At 38.9% G+C, this 20,007-nt stretch overlaps 1 pseudogene; it reads left to right on the forward strand.

Moving 5' to 3' along the window:
- Nucleotides 1-323: 323 nt before the first annotated feature.
- LOC122739192 lies at nt 324-19,750 on the forward strand (annotated as a pseudogene).
- Nucleotides 19,751-20,007: the final 257 nt, after the last annotated feature.

The following is a 20,007-nucleotide window of genomic DNA, read 5'->3' on the forward strand; positions in this document are numbered from 1 at the left end:
ATTGAACCATACTATTTCTATTGTTTTTGTTGTTATTGTTTTTCTTTTTTGAGTTTTTTTCCTTTTTGCTCTGATTCTTCTTTTACAGCATGACTAATGCAGAAATATGTTTAATGTGATTATACATATATAACCTATCTCAGATTACTTGGGAGGGGGGAGGGAGAAAAATTTGAAACTAGAAATCTTATAAAAACAAATGTTGAAAACTATCTCTACATGTAACTGGAAAATAATAAAATACTTTTATGGAAAAAAATAATTCAAAGATACATTTGACTAATGAGCACAGTGTGTGTGTGTGTGTGTGTGTGTGTGCGCACATGGCCTCCCCTGACAGAAGGAAGGAAGGTGTGGGCATTTATTAAATATTTACTATATGCCAAGCACTGTGCTAAGCACTAGAGATACAAACAGCAAACTCTCCAGGAGGTCTTATTCAAATTAAAGAAGACAATGCAATTAGGGGGATTCACTTGCAGAATATATAGAAAAGCCTAAAGGTCATAAGGGTGCAGTATAGAAACAGATCACAAGATCTTGGTCTTTAAGGTATATCTATTTTCATTAGCTCCTGAAGGGCAAGAACTGTGTCATTTTTTGTCTTTGTATTTAGCACTTAGAACAGCGGCTGGTGCATATTAGAGGTTTAATAAAGGCTTGTTGATTGACCAGTAAATATAATCTATATAGAAAGTTATAGCAATGTGTGCATTATATTGAGAAATACCCATCTTCTAACCCTTGTAGATGACTTTGGAACATTCATATGGGAACAAAGCAGGAGGGGGCAATCCATTTATAATAAAATATGGCTCTCACCATCCTGATTACTGTCTCCATTGCTGTCCTAACAACAGACAATTTAATTTAATTTCCTTTCAGCAACTGTCAAATCCTCTCCTTATTTATTGGCCAGTGCTCATGTGCCACTGTTGCAAAGCACACATTTCCATATTGGACAATTTGCTTTTGACAGGGACGATATTTGGATGTATGTTCTTTGTTTATAAAAAGATCCAATCAGCAGGGGAGAAACAGGGAGGACAAGCCTTGTTTATCCTGTGAAGGTATTTTTACAAACCAGCACATCATCTCCAGTAGTTTAACTCTGACAAGGTGTTAGGAAGGCAATTTTTCTCACATGAAGTAATCATGATGAGCCCACTGCTGGATCCAGAAAAGTAAAGAATAAACAGCAAATTTATGTGGTGTCTTTAGGGGCTTTCATCATAGGAATTATTTACCTGTCAGGGATCATCTATCATACAAATACATATTTAGACAACTTTTAAAATGCATATTAGCTACCTGATAAGCGGCAACAGCTCTAGTGGAATTATTACGAGCTGTCGTGTCCATAGATGGAAGTTTCGGTCTTTTAAAAAATGAAAATGTGTATTGCTTCTCCAGCGAAGCAAGGCAGCTTCTCCCAGCTCTCAAAGTCAATTAGATTCATCCTTGTAAATCAGCTTTTCGTTCCTCCAGAGTCTTTACAAAGCCCAAGATCTAACTATGGCATGAAAACATTATAAAACAAAATCAAGCAATTTTGATTTGATGCAATTGGCAATGGCTCAGTATCAATTAAGTCTGATTTGACAGAAAGAAAAAAAAAGGCTCATTCTCCAGCGCCATCCCTATGTGTGGCTATTCCTGACAACACACAAATATACCCTCTTGTTAGCAATCCCTCTTCCCCTGCCAAAAGAAATTATTTTTATATAGGATCATAAACCTATAACTGGAAGGAAATTCAGAAGTTCTCTAGTCCAATCCCCTCATCTTACAGATGAGAAAACTAAAGCCAGGGAAGCTCCGTTCTCCAATTGGTAAGTTCCTTTGGGGGGCCTCTATTTTGAGATGGAATTACACCAACCAATTTTCACCACCCTTCTGCCTCTGCTTCTGACTTTCAGGATTCTGACACCATAGAGCAGGGACTGTCTTTCTTTTTGCATTAAAGCGATTTATTAAAAAATGATTATTGACTGGGTGGCTACTTGTATTCGCATCCTCAGGACTTAACATAACACCTGGCATATAAGTATTTACATGCTTGTTGACCTTGCCTTGCTAAAGGTTAAAAGTAGGAGTTAAACCCAAGTCCTCTGATACTCTTTCCATTGTACCATGTTTAATACCACATCATGAATTTCCTATTTAACATTTTAAATTGGATGTCCCACAGACATCTCCAACTCGATATCCAAAATTGAACCTATTATTTCTCCCCTGAAATCTACTTCTCTATTTCTGTTGAAGATATCACCATTATTCTAGTATCCCAAGATCATAGCCTTGGCATCATCTTCAACCTCTCACTCTTACTCCTACCACATATTAAATCTATTGACAAATTATACTGTTTCTACTTCAACATCTGTACCCTTCTCTCTACTCATACAACTACCCAAACTAGTTAAGGTCCTTATTTCTTCTCACCTAAATTATTACTATGGCCTCTTAATGGGTCTCTGCCCCACTTCAATCTGTCTTCCACACGGTGGAAATAATTTTCCTTAAACATATTTCTTGCCATGTCACTCTCCCCTGTCAATGAAATACTTTGGCTTCCTATTAACTCTGAAATCTAATATAATCATCTCTGTTTCACTTTAAAAGCCCTCCAAAACCTGGTCCCAGCCTGTATTTCCAGTCTCCCTGGACATACTGCCTCTCCCTCATTCTGTGATCTAGAAAAACTGACCTGGGCATTCTACCTCCAATCTACATTTCTTTGTACTGTCTGTGTCCTATGCCTGGAACACACTCCTTCCTCACATCCATCTCCTTGAATCCCTCTATTCCTCCAAGTCATATCTCAAGTATCACCTTCCACATGAATCCTTGCCTGATACCCTCCAGCAAATGTTAGTGTCTTCCCTATCAAATACCCTACATGCAACTTTTGCATGTATTTTCTTTATATTCATGCTGTATATATTACATATGTCTTATTTTCTCCCTCAATAGGATGTTTTAAATTTTATTTATTTCATTCTGAACTTGAGAAATAAAAAAAAGCATTTCATTCTACAACATGGCAGAATAGGAGAAAGAGATGATTGTACATGAAACTGCAAATCTATTATGAACAACTTGCTATTCCTTTTAAATATATAATAAAGCTATTTTGTATATGTGCACTATGTATTGCAAGTACAAAGGCTAAGATGAAATGGTTGCTTCCTTCAGGAAACTTATATTCTACTAGGGGCATTTTGCTGTTGAGTCATTTACAGTTGTGTACAACTCTTGGTGACCCCATTTGGGTTTTTCTTGGCAAAGATACTGCAGTTGTTTGACATTTTCTTCTGCAACTTATTTTACATATGAAGAAACTTAGACAAACAGGGTTAAGTGACTTGCCCAGCATCATACAACTATTAAGTTTCTGAAGCCAGATTTGAACTCAGAAGTCTTCCTGACTCCAAGCCCAGCACTCTATCCACTGAACCACCTAACTACCATATTAGGGGCATATAGCATGTAAACAGGAAAAGGAATAGGGACCAGAGTGGTTCCATTTATATAGTGAACTCCTAGGAGAAAAAACTCCTTCCATTAATGCAGATCAGAACCTTTGTCATAATTTATAAGTGATCAAGAGTCACCTAGAGAGCACTGAGGCATTAAGCAACTTGTCCTGGATCACATGGACAGTATGTGTCAGAGGGGTGACAGGAACCCAAGTCGTCATGGCTGGCTTGCTTAAACCCTGCTGACTTGTACAATAAGGGCTATGTTATACACATACACATACACACACACACACAGAGGCACATGCAAAGTAAAGGCAGGGTAATTATAACTAGGAGAGAATCAAGAAAAGACTTATGTAGGAGTTGTATACAGACACACACACACACACACACACACACACACACACATCTAGGTGGCTCAGTGGATAGAGCACTGGATCTGGAATCAGAAAGACCTGAGTTGTTCAAATCCATCCCCAGACACTTACTAATTGTGTGACCCTGGGCAAGTCATTTAACCTGTTTGCCTTCATCTACTGGAGAAGGAAATGGCAAATAGTATCTTTGCCAAGAAAATCCCATGAACTGCATTGGCATGCAAAAAGTCTGATACAAATGAACAACAGGAAGAGGTAACTGAGCAGAACCTCAATGAGAGTTTAGACATTCTAAAATGTGGGTGTGAGGAGTGAGAATGTTCCAGACTCAGGGGATAGCCTGTGTAAGGACCTGGAGGTAGGAGATGTATGGAACAGAGGAGAGGGCACAGAGTATGAGCAAGAGTAAATGCCTAGAATATAAAGGAGAAAAGTCTTGCTAATTTCGATATTGTATTATTGTATACTTAATATAAGAAAAGGGAAGGAAATGGAAAGGATGAGGAGAAAGAAAGAGTTATAATAGATAGAAGGCCGCAGTCAGAAGAATTAATCTTGAGAACCTACTCTATCTTTTAGTAGCTGTGAGATTTCACAAAAGTCATTTCATCTCTGAACCACAGTACCTCAATATGTAAAATGGGGTAATAACAGCCACAAGGTGATTGTGAAGAAAATACTTTGTAAACCTCGCAGGGCCATGGGAATGTGACTGGGCATCATTGAGAAGGGAAAGGAGGGAAAGCAGCGATAAGAGAAGAACAATTCTTTATAGAATTTGTACTTTAAAAGTTCTTTAAGGCTACCAGCTACTTTCCTTTTTTTAGCCTCCTTTTCTAACCCAATCAGCTTTAGAAGGGGAAAAAAACAACAAAATTAAAAACCCTTTAAAATTCCCCAGAGGTGTCTGGCCACACATCCAATTTGGATTTTTGAAGGCAAAGGAAAAAATATAAGATTTTATGATACGAGGGAGGGCAGGAGGGTGAATTCTGTTGCTAAAGGTTGTATACATAACTTTATAAACAGCATAGGCCTAGATAAGGAGGTTCTATTCCTTTAGAGTTTGGGGTTTTCTCATTGCTTTTTTTTTTTCCTTAAAGAAAGACAGTTAATAAAGTATCCTAGAGCAATAAGCTCTTTTGTTTGAACAGGTCTAGGTAGCCTGGCTCTCTTATCTGAAGTGTATTAAGGCATAAGAATCATTTGAGGGGCTTCATGGTTCCTCATTTAGCTTAACAGGCCCTTTTTATCTTTAGTCTCCCTAATCTAGAGCTTTCAAAATGGACAAGCCACTTTGTAGACTAGAGACATGCCTGGCTTCCATGACCATTCCAGCACTTAGTTGAGTGCTTAATAAATATTTGTTGTTAGATTGACTGATTTCACAAAGTTTTTCCCTAGTCTCCTGAGGTACCTGCCCTCCAATAAATATACAAATGCATACGAGAGTGCTGAATAAGTTCCCTGATGGCTAGAACAAAACCTGAGCCTTGTAATCACCCTTAATTCTTTTGTCTCCTTCAGCACCCATACCCAATCAGTTATAGAGTCTAGTCAATTCTATCTTCCCCAGATTTCTTGCATGCATCCTCTTCTTTCCATCCACACAACCTCTATCCTAGTTCATGCCCTCTCTACCCTTTTTGTCTGAACTGGTAGAACAGGGTTCTAATTGGTGTCACAGTTTCCACTTCTTCCTCCCTATTCCAATCCATACTAAATGAAGCCAACAAATTGGCATTTCTAAAATACTGACTTGACAATGTCACACTCTATCAAAAATCTTCAATGGCTCTATATTACTTTAACCTTGAAACAAAATCCTTGGCCTAACTTTTAAGACTTTCCCTAATCTGACCCCCACTAACTTTCCCACTCATTTCATATTACCTTCCCACACTTACCATCCTCATCAAACTGGCCTGGTAGTTGTTGCCCATCCAAGAGAGTATTCTCCTACCTCTCTGCCTTTGTACAGATTGTCCCCAATACCTGCAATGTACTCCTCCCCCTCCTCTACCTCCCACTTCCTCATAGAAACCAGAATTTGCTTTAAAGAACAATTCAGCTGCTACTTTCCACATAAAACCTTTTCTTATTTCCCCAGTTAGTAGCACTTTCTCCCTCCTGAAAATAATTTGTATACATCTTATATTTACTTATTTGTGTACTAGTTCTATAACACCAGAAAAATGCAAACTTCTGAAGAGATGGAACTATTTCCTTTCTATGTTGTGTTGCCATGGTCTAGCACATAGCAGGTCCTAAATGAATGCTTATTGGGCATCCAGGTGGCACAGTGGATAAAGCACCAGCCCTAAATTTATGAGGACCTGAGTTCAAATTGACACTTACTAGCTGTGTGACCCTGGGCAAGTCACTTAACCCTCATTGCCCCGTAAAAAACAAACAAACAAACAAAAAACCCTAAACTAAAACTAAAAGTGAATTGTATACTTTCTGGGCCTACTACAGTGGCCTGCCCATGGTGCATTAAACAGTGCCACCATACTCCCAGGATGTATAATTTTGGCCATTTCCTGATGGATGTCACAACCCCTCTAAGCCTTAATAGATAGATCATTGTATTGCTATGTTCAAGTAAATTCAGCTCTGGTGATCAATCAATTAATCAACTTATGTTTTAAAGCACCCACTGCATGCTGAGCATCACACTAAGTGCTTGTGATACTAAGAGAAAAATAAACTAAACATTGTGCTTTTGAGAAAATTAAATTCAATAGGGGAAATAATATGTATACATGTAATTAATTATAAAATACGTGCAAAATAAATACAAGGTAAAGGGTACTAGGTGGTACAATGGATAGAGTGCAAATTCTGGAGGCAGGAAAACTGATCTTCATGAGTTCACAATTAGCCTCAGACATGTACTTAACTCACTTAACCCTGTTTGGCTCAGTTTCCTCATCTGTAAAATGAGCTGGAGAAGGAAATTACAAAGTAATCCAGTATCTTTGCCAAGAAAACCCCAAATAGGGTCATAATGAGTCTTATATGACTGAAAAATGACTAAACAACAAAGGTGACTCCATGGATTAAACAGCACTTGAGCTGACTTTAAAGGGAGCCTATGATGGAATTCTTTGTACTTTACTTGGCTAGTCTTTGGAGGAGGGAATGCTGTATGTCTGTCATTAATCAGTCCCTATTCCAAACTCTTCCACATTGGTAAGACCTGCCAGACCTTGACCTTTACTAATAAAACTTTTAGACCTAAGTTCAGTTAATGTCACAATGAGGTATTAGAGAAGGTAGAGTAGACCTTTAATAAAGGTATCTTGAATGAATGGATAAGTATCTACATCAGCAACTTCACTCTCTTTTCTACATTCACACTATCCTCAAGTATAAGAAAGGAAGCTAGTAGAGGCTCTTCCATCATAGAAGATGCCCACCTCAATCCATAACAAAGAAGAGATGATTAATTTCTACTACCTACTACCCCAGAAGTGAAGTTCTGATGAAAAAAGCTGCTCCAGAGGTTTTGTCATAGTAATTTTCAATCAACTAGAGTAAAACTGCTAATAATTCCCATTTCTATAGCATTTATACCTATTACAAAACACTTTCCTTGTGATATTTTATGAGGCAGGTGATGGGTACAAATATTCTTATTCCCATCTTACAGATGAGATAAGTGATGGTCAGGAAAGCTATGTAACTCACCAACAGATATCACATGGGTAACAGAGTATGTTACAAGATGGAAAATGGCAGTGCAACAAGAAAGGAATGTAACATGCAATTGGTAGAAAATAAAATATTATATATAAAAGAGAGGAATGGTTTGTTAATGACATTGAGGGGATTCCTTTCATGTATGTGTTGAAATTGATGGGCTCTTTAGGCATCTCTCAACTCTCTGGTTATATGATTCTGTGAGAGTTCAGAGAAGGGAAAGATGCATGTTTGGTTGGGAAGCAGGAGGGTCAGGAATGACTTCCAGGAAGAGTCATACCTTGAAAAAAGGTAGTTGACTTGAACAGAGAGATGCAGGGGAAGAAGGGAAGGGAATAGTAGGAAAAGGCAAACAGAAGAAGCAGCATAACCAAGAACCTCAGGGGCACAAAAAAATCAGTATATTCAGGGGCCTGAACTGGCTGGTCCAGTTTGCCTGGGGCTTATATAGGTGGCATGAAAGGAAAAACCAGAGGATAAAATGTTAAAGAGAAGATTGGGGTCAAATGATGAAGGATCTCTAACAACTTATATTTTTAATCTTAGCCATAATTGTGTGAGCAGCTGAAATTAGCCATGGGCACCTTGAACAGGCCACCTCTCCCCCAGCACAACTGCTCTCCTTAAAACTGCCCCAGACACATGAGCCTTGCATGCCATGCCCAGCCCAGGCCCCGCTCAGCGAGGATGGGCACGAAAAACCTCAGAAGATTCCTCTGCTCAGCCCCCAGCTCCTGGTGCACCCAGCACAAGGCTCTGCCTGCCCTGGGGGCAACAACAAATTAGCTTAGCATGGTGTGGGTCAGCCTGAGTTTCAGGAGGACAAAGAAGGGTTATATAGCCTGGGGGTGGACAGTGAAGGGGAGTACTGTAGAAGCAAAGAAGACATAGTGAAGAAGATCAGAGGCAGTCAGTAGCAGACACAGGAGGGGAGACTGAGAAAAGGAAACAGAGGAGACAAGGGAGACAGAGGAGACTGAGAGAGAGGGGCTTTCAGTTAGTAAGGGAGATGACAAGACATAGTGAAGCAGAGGAGGCGGCTGACAGTGAAAGGGAAGGAGCTAGTGGGGGTAGTGAAAGAGAGCAGTGAAGAAGAGTGGGGTGTGGCTGACAGTGAGGAGGAGACGAAAGTACAAGCGGCAAGGGGAGGGGGGTGCAGCAGTGACCAGCATACCCTCAGGTGAGAGACACGAAGGCAGCAGGAGAGAAAGTTAAAACACAGTTGTATATTTCTTGCTTTTATTTCTAAATCTGTTCCTTATTAATAAACCCTGTTTTGTTGTTAAAATGAAAGAGGCTTCTTAATCTCATTTTCATTTAATTTGGGAGAAGCAGTTTGGGAGAGAGCTGGCCCCTACAAATTAGCCTTAACAGTCCTGACACTTTTGCTTACAAGTATTATAGTTTTCATAAAGTAAAATTCCAAAGAATGGGTCTGTCAGTGAACAAAGCACTTATTATTGATTTTATCAGGCCCTGACTTAAGGGCCTTAAAAAGATTAAAAAGAGGGGGCAGCTAGGTGGTGCAGTGGATAAAGCACAGTCCTGTATTTAGAAGGACCTGAGTTCAAATCTGGCTTCAGACACTTGACACTTACTAGCTGTGTGACCCTGGGCATGTCACTTAACTCTCATTGCCCTGAAAAAAAAAAAAAAAGATTAAAAAGAAAAGCAATTCCTAGTCAAACTGGCATGCATGTTATAACCTATGTTGGACAATTTGTCACCCACTTCCTTCCCTGACTTCAAGGAACTCACATTCTTAGGGAAGAAACAACATGTAAATAACTACATACAAGAAGATATACATAGTGTAAATGGAAGGTAATCTCAGAGGGGAAGGCATTAGCAGCTGATTTGAACTCCTTGTTGTTATTGTTTGTCCTTCATTTTCTTTTTTTTCTTTTTTTGGTGAGGCAATTGGGGTTAAGTGACTTGCCTTGGGTCACACAGCTAGTAAGTATTAAGTGTCTGAGGCCAGATTTGAACTCAGGTCCTCCTGAATCCAAGATCGGTGCTCTATCCACTGTGCCACCTAGCTGCCCCATGACTTTCATTTTCAAAGAGAACCAGTGACATCCCCTCACTTTCTCTTCCAGGATCATTCAAGTCTAGTGGTAGGACAAAAGTCAATATGACTGGTGATGGCCTGGGATGTAGTGGATGGACTGTGGACTTTGATGTCTGACCAAGCTCTAACTAAACTCTCTGCAGCACCTGCTTCGCCACTTTTATGGCCATTACAACAAATTGTTTTCATTCACTCATTCAACCTGGGAAAGTCTTAACATGCTTAGGGTAGACACCCACCTAACTCATTTATAGGTTTGAAGCCTATTGATTAGCCTCAAATTTGATTTAGCCCTTCTGTCCAAATGGTTTACTGGAGTGTGGCCACTGCACATGCTACAGATTTTTGGAGCCACAGGTGAGAGTTGGGCAAATCAGTTGGACATCCAGAGTGGAAAAAGGCTCAATAAACCCTCACAGAAAAGATGTTAGTCCTCCTGAACATCCCCCTATACCTCCAACTGTCTAGAACTGTGAAAAGTACAAGATTATCATGTATATCCTAATGAATCATTGCAGCAGGACTTCATTTTTAAAGTATTTCATCAATTTTAGTCCATCAAAATTCCTCTAAATGGTAAATGCTTCTAAGGTGCCTAATATAGTTTTGTTCTTCAGTTCTATTCCATGCATTTAGCTGAGATTTTGAGATCTTCATGGGTTTGCTTTGAAGAAAAATCTGTGGTTTCTTTCTTCCTTTTCCCACAAATAGTGGGAAATAGAATAGAAAATCCCACCGATTTTTTTTTCTATTTATATTTTTATAGCTACCTCTTGGATTATTTTCAGTTGAATATAAATCAATGTTATCCATTACAGGAACAAAGAATTTAGAGGTGGAAGGGACCTCAGGAATTATCCAGTCTAAACCTCTTCATTTTATAAATGATGACATTGAGAACTAGAGAGCTTCAGTGACTGACCTAAATGACCTAATCAAACCCAAGTGTTCTGATTCTGGATCCAATGCTTATTTTTCTAATTTTTAAAAGATGAGGTACAAAAGTAGGTGGCCAAGATATTAAGGGGATGAAAAGCCTGCTTATTTATTGAAAAAAATAATAAAAAACAAATATTAAAATGGAGATAGTTAGCCTAGAGAAGACTATTGCCTTCAAATAAGCTCATACATTTAGAGCTGAAAGGGACCTTAGAAGTCATCTAGTTCAACTTTTTGATTTTAAAGCTGAGGAAACTAAGCCCTGTGAAGACAAAGTGACTTACCCAAGGCCAGGTATGTAAGTGGTAGAGTTGGTATTCAAATCCAACACCTCCCACTTTAGGGCTCTATTCACTCCTTCCTCCTGCCTTACATGAAAGACATGTGAAGGACAAATGTCCTTCTTGGTCTCAAGAGGTAAAACCAGTATCAGTGGATAGAAGTTATAAGTAGATAGTTTCCTAATGATTGCAAAAGTTAATGTGTTCCTTTGGAAAGTTGCAAAGAATTGCTCAAAATTGGCAGTCACTCAAGCAGGATGATTTCAGAAAGGCCTGGAAAGACTTGTATAAACTGATGTATAATGAAGTGAGCAGAACCAAGAGACTGTTGTGTATAGTGACAAAAATATTGTTTGATGAAGAGCTGTGAATGCCTTAACTATTCTCAGCAATATAATGATTCAAGACAATCCCAAAGGATTAATGATGAAGCATACTATCCACCTCTAAAGAAAGAACTGCTGTTGATTGAACACAAACTGAAGCATGCTATTTTTCACTTTTTTTCACTTTTTTTCTTTTATTCAAGTTTTCTTATACAAAATTACTAATATGGTAACATTTTACATAATTGCACATGTATAACCCACAATGTGATTGCTTACCACCTCAGGGAGAGAGGAGGGGAGGGAGGGAAGGAGGGATAAAATTTGAAACTCAAAACTGTAAATAAAAATGCTTATTATTTTTTAAAAATTGATAGTCACTGACCCCTGATCTAGTCAAGTCAATTTGTCAAACAAGGAAATTAAAGCCTAGAGAGCTTGCCCAAGGGGCTTGCCCAAGATATCAGACCATACTAGTGACAGAGTCAGGACTAGAATATCATTCAGACTATGCAATGGATTTGGGGTCAGCAGACTTTGTTTCAAATCCAACATTTGCCACAAATGAACTACAAACCTCAGTTTCTTCATTTGTTCAAAAAGTGCTAAAACTAGAAGATTTGTAACATTCTGCTCTTTCTAAGATTCTGTGATCCATTCTATTATTCATTCTATAGGATAGACTAATTTAAGGCTATTTTGTGAATTTCCACATGATGGGACCCCATCACCTATATGGTCAATATCTTCCTTGCAAAATGTTGTAATAATTAAAACAAAGAAGTAAGCATGTATACATATATAGGGATCCTACCTGGCCAGCAATTTCATAAGCAGATCAGTGTTATGCATTAGTCTTATTAATGTGAGATCACAATATTAAGTGCTTAAGGGAGCACAGAATTATACAACCGTGTAATCTTAGAGAAGGAAAGGAGCTCAGAGGATTTCTAATCCAAGCTGTTTAAGAAGCCATTCTATAACATATTCATCCAACCTTGTCCTGAAATTCTCCAATGAAAGAGAATATACTCCCCAAGGTAACTATTACACTTGTGGATAGTTCTAAATGTTAGGTAGTTTTGCCTGACATCAAAACAAAATCTGCATCTATTACTTCCATAAATTCCTCCTAAACCTTCCCCTTGGGGACAAGAAGAACAAATCTATTACCTGTTCCACAAGACAGCCCTTCAAATACTCAGAGATAACTATCATGTCTCTCTTCCCCATCCAGCTCTTTTCCTCTCAAGGCTAAATATGCTCAATTTCTTTAACTGATCTTCATATACCATGAGGTCCTAGCCATAATGATGCTCACTTTTCTGGTCTCTGGTCTTCTCTGGATACCAAACTGAACACAATATTCCAGATGTGGTCTGACTAAGTATGAATAGAGCAGGAAAAACAATTCAGACCTAGACCTATGGCTTTCTTAATGGAGTCTTAAGGTGCCAATAGTTATTTTGGCTGCCAAATGTAAAGAATTAATTGTTATTTGAGGTTTTTATGACCCCATCTTTTGGCTAGAATTTAAAAAAAACTTTGGCATGCTCACTGGCCTGGGCTCTGCAAACCGCACGGTGCTCCACCCACCGGTTGTAGCCATCACCATGGCGCTGGCACCTCATGTCATCATCACTCGCAGATGCCTACATGGGCCTGGCAAAATTATAATGATTGGAAGCCTAGTAAGGGTAGTCATGTGACTGTCAGAGAGGCCAGCCAATTGGCTGGGGGCTGTGTGTGGTCAGCCTGGGGTCTGCTGGGAAGAAGGGAGGTTTTCCGCCATTCTAGCACGAAACTGGAAGGTGACAGGACACTGCTGTGTGTTCTCAGCTGATTCCTGGGCGGGGGTGTTGTTCAGCTTGTATAATTTCCCTTTCTCCATTTTATTTCCTTTCCCTTGATCCTACTGATCCTGTTTGTGTGTGTGTGTATGTGTGTTTTAAATTTGTTCTTGTTAAATAAATCCTGCTCTGTTTTGAGGGAGGCTGCCGGTCTCCTTCCTTGCCCTAATATTGCGTCGAGCCACCTAGCTTACACTCCCCAATTAAAAATTGGTCCCTACACATATAAGACATTATTAGTGATATTAAAGATAATGATTTTTATTGAGTTTGCAGTCCCCAAAAACCTTGAGATCTTTTTTTAGATTAATTTCCATTTGGCACTCTCCCCTATATTGTATTTGTGAAATTTATTTTTTAAACCTAAATGTGAGACTTTATATTGATCCTTATTAAATTCATCTTACTCAATTGGATCCTGTATTCTAGTATGTTGATATTTTATTGAAATCTGACTGTCATCTAACATGGTGGCTATACCATAGAACTTTATGTCATCTGAAAATCTATTAATGATTTATGTCTTTATCTAAATCAGTAATAAAAATAGTAAGTAACAGAAACCCAAGCCCAACTCTCTGAGGAACTTCAATGGAGACTCCTTCTAAGTTATAATTAAACTATTAATTAACCATTGAACCAGTTCTGACTCAACCTAATTGTATGGTCATTTAGTCCACTCTATAAATTCATCTGATTTTCAGGCAACATTATTTCACTGGTTTTTACTAATTGGCTCCCTTTTAGTTTAATGATGCCCACCAAAAATTACTTTCTTTTTACATAGCCTTCATGGGTGCAGGATAACATTCTGGAAAAGAGAATTTGATTTGTATTAAAAATGCTCAGATTTAAAATCCCTGTCCACAATGATGGAATGAAATGCCTTGCCAAATACTTGGCTAAAATCTACATGAACTTTATCTACAACATTCCCCCTAAGTTTACCAATCTAGTAATCTTGTCAAAAGAATAGATAACATGAGAAGTAAAAACTTTGAGGACCACAGGCTGGAAGTAGCCCACAACACTCTTGAATACAGCCTGAACCATACTATAATGTAATTGTGAAATGTTTAATAAAAATACAGACAACATAGATCATGTCAATTTGTGGTTTTCTGATTCAATATGTGGCTCCTGGGAATCCATTTCCATTTGAGTAGACACTCCAGGGTTAAGTCATGTCTAAATACATCCCCACCCCCTTTTTTTATAAATGAGGAAACTGAGATCCAAAATGGAAATGACTTAACCAAACACACGCAGGTAATAAACAGGTAAAGACAGTTAAGTGGCACAGTGGCTAGAGACCTGAACTTTGTCAGAAAAATGTGAGTTTGAATCCTGTATCACCCACTTACTAGTGTTTGATTCTAGGTAGGCATCACTTCATGTTGCTTAGTTTCAGCTTATTCGGCTTTAAAAAGGGGATAATAATTATAGCACCTATCTCACTGAGTTGTTGGGAGGATCAAATGAGAAAAGAAATGAAAACTGCTTTGTAAACCTTAAGCCACTATATAAACATAATCTATCATTGCTTTTTTGGTTTGGTGGTGGTAGTGGTGATGACGAGGATGATGCAACAGCAAAGTTTCCAAGTTTTGAACTCAGATTTTCTGACTACAAATCTTTCTACTCTTTCAACAATATAAAACAATCATAGAACTGATTTATACAAAGTCACATAGATAGCTAGTGAAAGAACAAGGACTAGAAGCCAGAGATTCCCTGACTCCTAGTCCAGTAATCTTCACTAATATGGATATTTTATCACATAAGCTCAGAGCTGGACAGAACTTTGGAGGTCCTTTAGTTCAACCTGGACTTGAAGCAGGTATATCTAAAAGAAAAAGACAAACAGATAAAACCTCAACAGCTTCCTCTTAAAGAATTCCAGTAACCAAGAATTCACTAAGAGTAGAGGCCATTCTCTTTATGAATAGCATCTATGTTTTAAAACTGAGGTGGGGAGGTAGGGAGAGGAGGGAGTTAATCTAGAACCCAAAAATTTGGTTCTTAAAAATATTTTTTGATAATTGAACTTCAAAATAATTGATTTCTCTTACAACCTTATGTGTTTTATTTTCTACACTTTCAAAAAATTATTCTGAGAAAGGGTTCATAAGCCTCACCAAATGGCCAAGGGAATCAATCAATCAATCTCTCTCTCTCTCTCTCTCTCTCTCTCTCTCTCTCTCTCTCTCTCTCTCTCTCTCATCACTTTCTCACTCTCTCCTTCCCTCCTTCTCTCCTTCTCCCCTCTCTCTGTGTGTCTCTCTGTCAGTCTCTCTCAGAAATATTTCTTTAGAAGATTTTCCTTTACACTAGACTACTGTAAATAGCCTTCTAGCTAGTCTCCCAGACTTGTCACTTCCCACTCCAATCCATCTTCGACTCAGCTGCCAAGGCGATTTTTCTAAAGCATAGGTTTGACTTTGTCTCTACCCCTGCTTAATGAGCTGTAAATACAAAGTACTACGTTTGGCATTTAAAGCTCTTCACAACCTAGTACATTTCCATGCTTCTTACATCTGACTCCTCTCCATGTTCCCTGTGACCCAGCTACACTGAACTACTGGCAATTCTTTAAATGTAAGACTCTATCTCCCAACTCTTTGTTTCTGTGCTAGCCATTTCTGCTCTGCACCTCACACCCACATCTCAGTTTCCTCGGCTTTTTTCAAGACTGAGCTCAAAGTCCACTTCCTGCAAGAGAACTTTCCCAGTCTCCCCAGCTGCTAATACCATCCCCTTTTGGAAAACCTTCCATTTATACTGAAACATCTTCTATGTACATAGCTATTGATATATTGTCTCTCCTGAAAGAATTATATTTTGTGAAGGCAAGGACTATATTTTACCTTTCTTTGTATTCCTACTGTTTTACACAGTACCTAAGAAATGTTTGGATTGACATTAAACCAAAATGTGCCCCTCTGAAATTTCTACCCAAATATATTAAGATTGAATTCCTGCAGCTTCAATTGTAACATGCTTCTAGAAAATCAATGTACTAAAATCATGCTGAGCTAATGTAGTTGCTGTCACACATACATGCTCACTGATATACCTGATATTTTTCCAGCATCATTTTGAATAGTTAGAATTCATGTAAAGCTGTAAGTTTTGCCAAGCACTTTACAAATATTACCTCATTTGATCCTCACAGCAAACCTGGGAGGTAGATGCTACCATTTTCCATATGAGGAAACTGAGGTAGACAGAGGTTAAGTCACACAGCTAGTGCATAAGGTCAGATTTGAACCAAGGTTTTCCAGACTCCAGGTCCAGCATTCTCTCTACATCTGTACCTAGATGCATCATTTTTAGCATGGAAACTGAATATTTAAATGAGTCTGTAAGCATCTCTAAAAGAGAAATTATTTACCTGATTACTACAGTAGAAAAGCTAACTAAAGTGTTATATTCTTTAAGAATTCATGCTTCTGGAACATATTAAACCTGAAATCCTGCTAAGGCTGCTGAATAAGAATGTACTAGCCTGTTTCCAGCTTTTTACTGGATCTTAATTAGCATCATGAATGCAGCCTTTGAGAGTAAGTAATGGAAACTCCATCCCTTGAGACAAGTAAAATTAAATGAGACAAATCACTAGAAAGTATGTTTTAAAGAACCATCTTATTCTGATGGTAGCATACACCAACTTGCAAACAGGATGCTCATATAGGACTTATATAGAACTGTGGAATAAGTACCAGATATATCAGAGGACCTTCATTTGAGACTCAGTTATCTATATCAAGGGACTTATTTGTGACTCAAAAAAGGTAATGCTATATAAATGCAAGTTATTGTTACATTTTATTATTATATTTATCATATATCATATAATCTATTGTTAATTCTTTTTATGTTATATGATATATTATTATAGTTACATATTATAATATAATCATTATTATAATTGATACAATGAAAAGAATAGCAGTCTTTAGTCAGAGTACCTTGGCTGTTACTTCCTAGCTGGATAATCACAACCAAATCACTAAACCCAATCAAAATCTCAGTTTTCTCATCTGTAAAATGGATATAATAATACCTGTATTACCTCACATGCAAGGTTTCTGAAGCACTTTTTCAACTGCAAAGCACCAAATAAGTGTGCACGATTATCTCTGTTCTAAAAACTCCTTTTGGAATATTGATCCTTTCCTTACACCAAAGGCACAAAGAAGGTCATGAAATCAGTCCAATATTAAGACTATATTTAGGGGCAGCTAGGTGGTGCGTGGATAAAGCACTGACCCTGGATTCAGGAGGACCTGAGTTCAAATCCAGCCTCAGACACTTGACACTTACTAGCTGTGTGACCCTGGGCAAGTCACTTAACCCTCATTTACCTGCCAAAAAAAAAATTACTATATTTGATCACCTTGATGTCCTGTGGCATTCTAACTTGATGCTTTGAGGCCACTTACCTAAGAGGTTGTTGTAGCTGATTAGGAAAAGAAAACATTGCAAAACAGATGTGCACAAACCCTGAATGATGACAATTCCTAACACAACAGCAAAACTGAAGGTATGAGTAATAATGTCATCATTGTTTCAATCATCAATAATTTTAAACAATAAAAAAGTGCTACAAGATTACTGGCTCACTTTTTGTCCCTAACAGCTCCTCCAAGACATGAGGTTCCCACCACTTTTATTATATTAAACTAAATAGCCCTCTTAGTAGAAGCTGCAAAGTTCCTATTTCATCCACAAAAGGTAAATATATGCTCTAGTAATTTATTGAGACAGTATTTGTAAATTTTTTGTAATTTTAAGTCCTTTATAAATGCTAGACATAATTTATCATTATTATCATTATCACCATTAATAATAATAATTATTGTTGTTACAAGGGGAAATTACTTGTCTTTCCCTCAAAACAGGTATCAGACTTGTAATCTATTTTGAGCAATTGGCTGAATTAGAGATATTTATTTTTGTGTGTGAAGAAATGAGGATTGTTGTCTGCCATTTTCTCAGAAGAATAGTTCATTAATAAGCTGGAGAGGAACAGGGTGGTGGAGGACCCAGAGATAAAGCCCTGTGAAGGATATGATAAAGCCACTTAAAGGAACTGAAAATGTTTAACCCAGAGAAGAGAAAACAGATGGGACACAACGACTCCTCTAAGGACATGAAATGCAGTCATGTGAAAAAGGGATTGGAGTGGTTTTGCTTGGCCATATAGGATAGAACCAGAAGCATCCTCAGGAAATCTTGCTAACAATGAAAGCTATCTAAAAGTGGAATGGTATCCCATGGGAGATCATGTCTTCTACCTTACTGGAGATCTTCAAACAAGAACTGGGGATGAGCCTGTTGGAGATGACATAAAGAGGATTCTCAATGAGGTTCTTTGATTTTCTGACTCTTCCTCTGGTGCTTTAGTATGGCATGGACGATTCTGGATAGTCAAAGGTAATGCTAAACGGAGATCTCTGGCATGTGTTTCCAAGCGACTAAAGCAAGAATAGCAATAAACTAGCCCCAGAGGGGCAGCTAGGTGGCACAGCGGATAGAGTGCAGGGTCTGGAGGCAGGAAGGTGCATTTTCCTGAGCTCAAATTTGGCCTTACACATTTACTAGCTCTGTGAGCCCAAACAAGTCACCTTAACCCTGTTTGCTTCAGCTTCTTCATCTGTAAAATAGTTTGGAGAGGAAAATGGCAAACCACTCCAATAGCTTTCTCAAGAAAATCCCAAATGGGGTCACAAAGAGTAAAATCCAACTAAAAACAACTGAACAATAGCAACTATTTCCAGAAGACTACCCTCAACCAGTTCAAAGAGGCTTGTCTCCACTTTGACCACCGAGGGATTAAAAACTGCAAGCCACAGTGGTGACGGCAGAAGCGGAGGTATCATCAAGATGGTGGAGCTGCGTGCTAGGCGCTGGTTAGAGTCAAGCGAGTCATAGACTATGCGGTGAAGATCTGAGTGAAGCCGGACAAGTCTGGCGTGGTGATCGATGGGATGAAGGGGACCATGAAGGGGACCTCTTCTTTTTTTTTTTTTTTTTTTTTTTTTTTTTTTTTTTTTTGACCTCTTCTGTGAGATCGCTGTGGAGGAGGCTGTGCGGCTGAAGGGGAAAAAGCTGCTGAAGGAGGTGATTGCTGTCAGCTGCAGCCCCAAGCAGTGCCAGAAGACCATCCACAGAGCATTGGCCATGGGCGCTGACCAGGGGATCCACGTGAAGGTGTCCGAAGGTGAGGCACAGCATCTGGGGCCCCTGCAGGTTTCCCGAGTGCTGGCTGCCTTGGCCCAGAAGGAGCTGGTGCTGAGCTGGTGCTGCTGGGGAAACAGACCATCGATGATGACTGTAACCAAACTGGACAGATGACAGCTGCCATGCTTGACTGGCCTCAGGGCACATTTGCCTCAAAATTCACACTAGAGGAGAAGAAGCTGAAGGTAGAACAAGAGGTTGATGGTGGCCTTGAGACAATTCTCCTCAAGCTGCCCGCTGTGGTGACTGCTGACCTTCGACTGAACGAGCCCCAATATGCCATTCTGCCCAATATCATGAAAGTCAAAAAGAAGAAGATTGAAGCAGTGAAGCCTGGGGACCTGGGGGTGCACACCTCCTCCCACATTTCTGTGCTCAGTGTGGAGGATCCGCCCCAGCACACAGCAGGGGTGAAGCTGGAGACCACTGAGGACCTCTTGGCCAAATTGAAAGAGGCAGGGCATGTTTGAACTATCCCTCCTCCAATAAATTTGTGGCACTCTTTCCCCCTTAAAAAAAAAAAAAAACTGCAAGCCAATACAACTCAATATACTTTATCATCAACCTCAAAAGATTGCTTGGAATTAAGTAGAACTGAGATCAAAGAGGCAGATTACAGTTTGACACATGGGGGAAAAACTTCCCAACAATTACATCTCTACAAAAATAGAATGGATTACCTTGGAAATGAGCTCCCCTTTCTTAGAGGTCTTTGAACAAAACCTAG

This window comes from Dromiciops gliroides, chromosome 2 (genome assembly GCF_019393635.1).
Source record: "Dromiciops gliroides isolate mDroGli1 chromosome 2, mDroGli1.pri, whole genome shotgun sequence".
NCBI classification, from domain to species: Eukaryota; Metazoa; Chordata; class Mammalia; order Microbiotheria; family Microbiotheriidae; genus Dromiciops; species Dromiciops gliroides.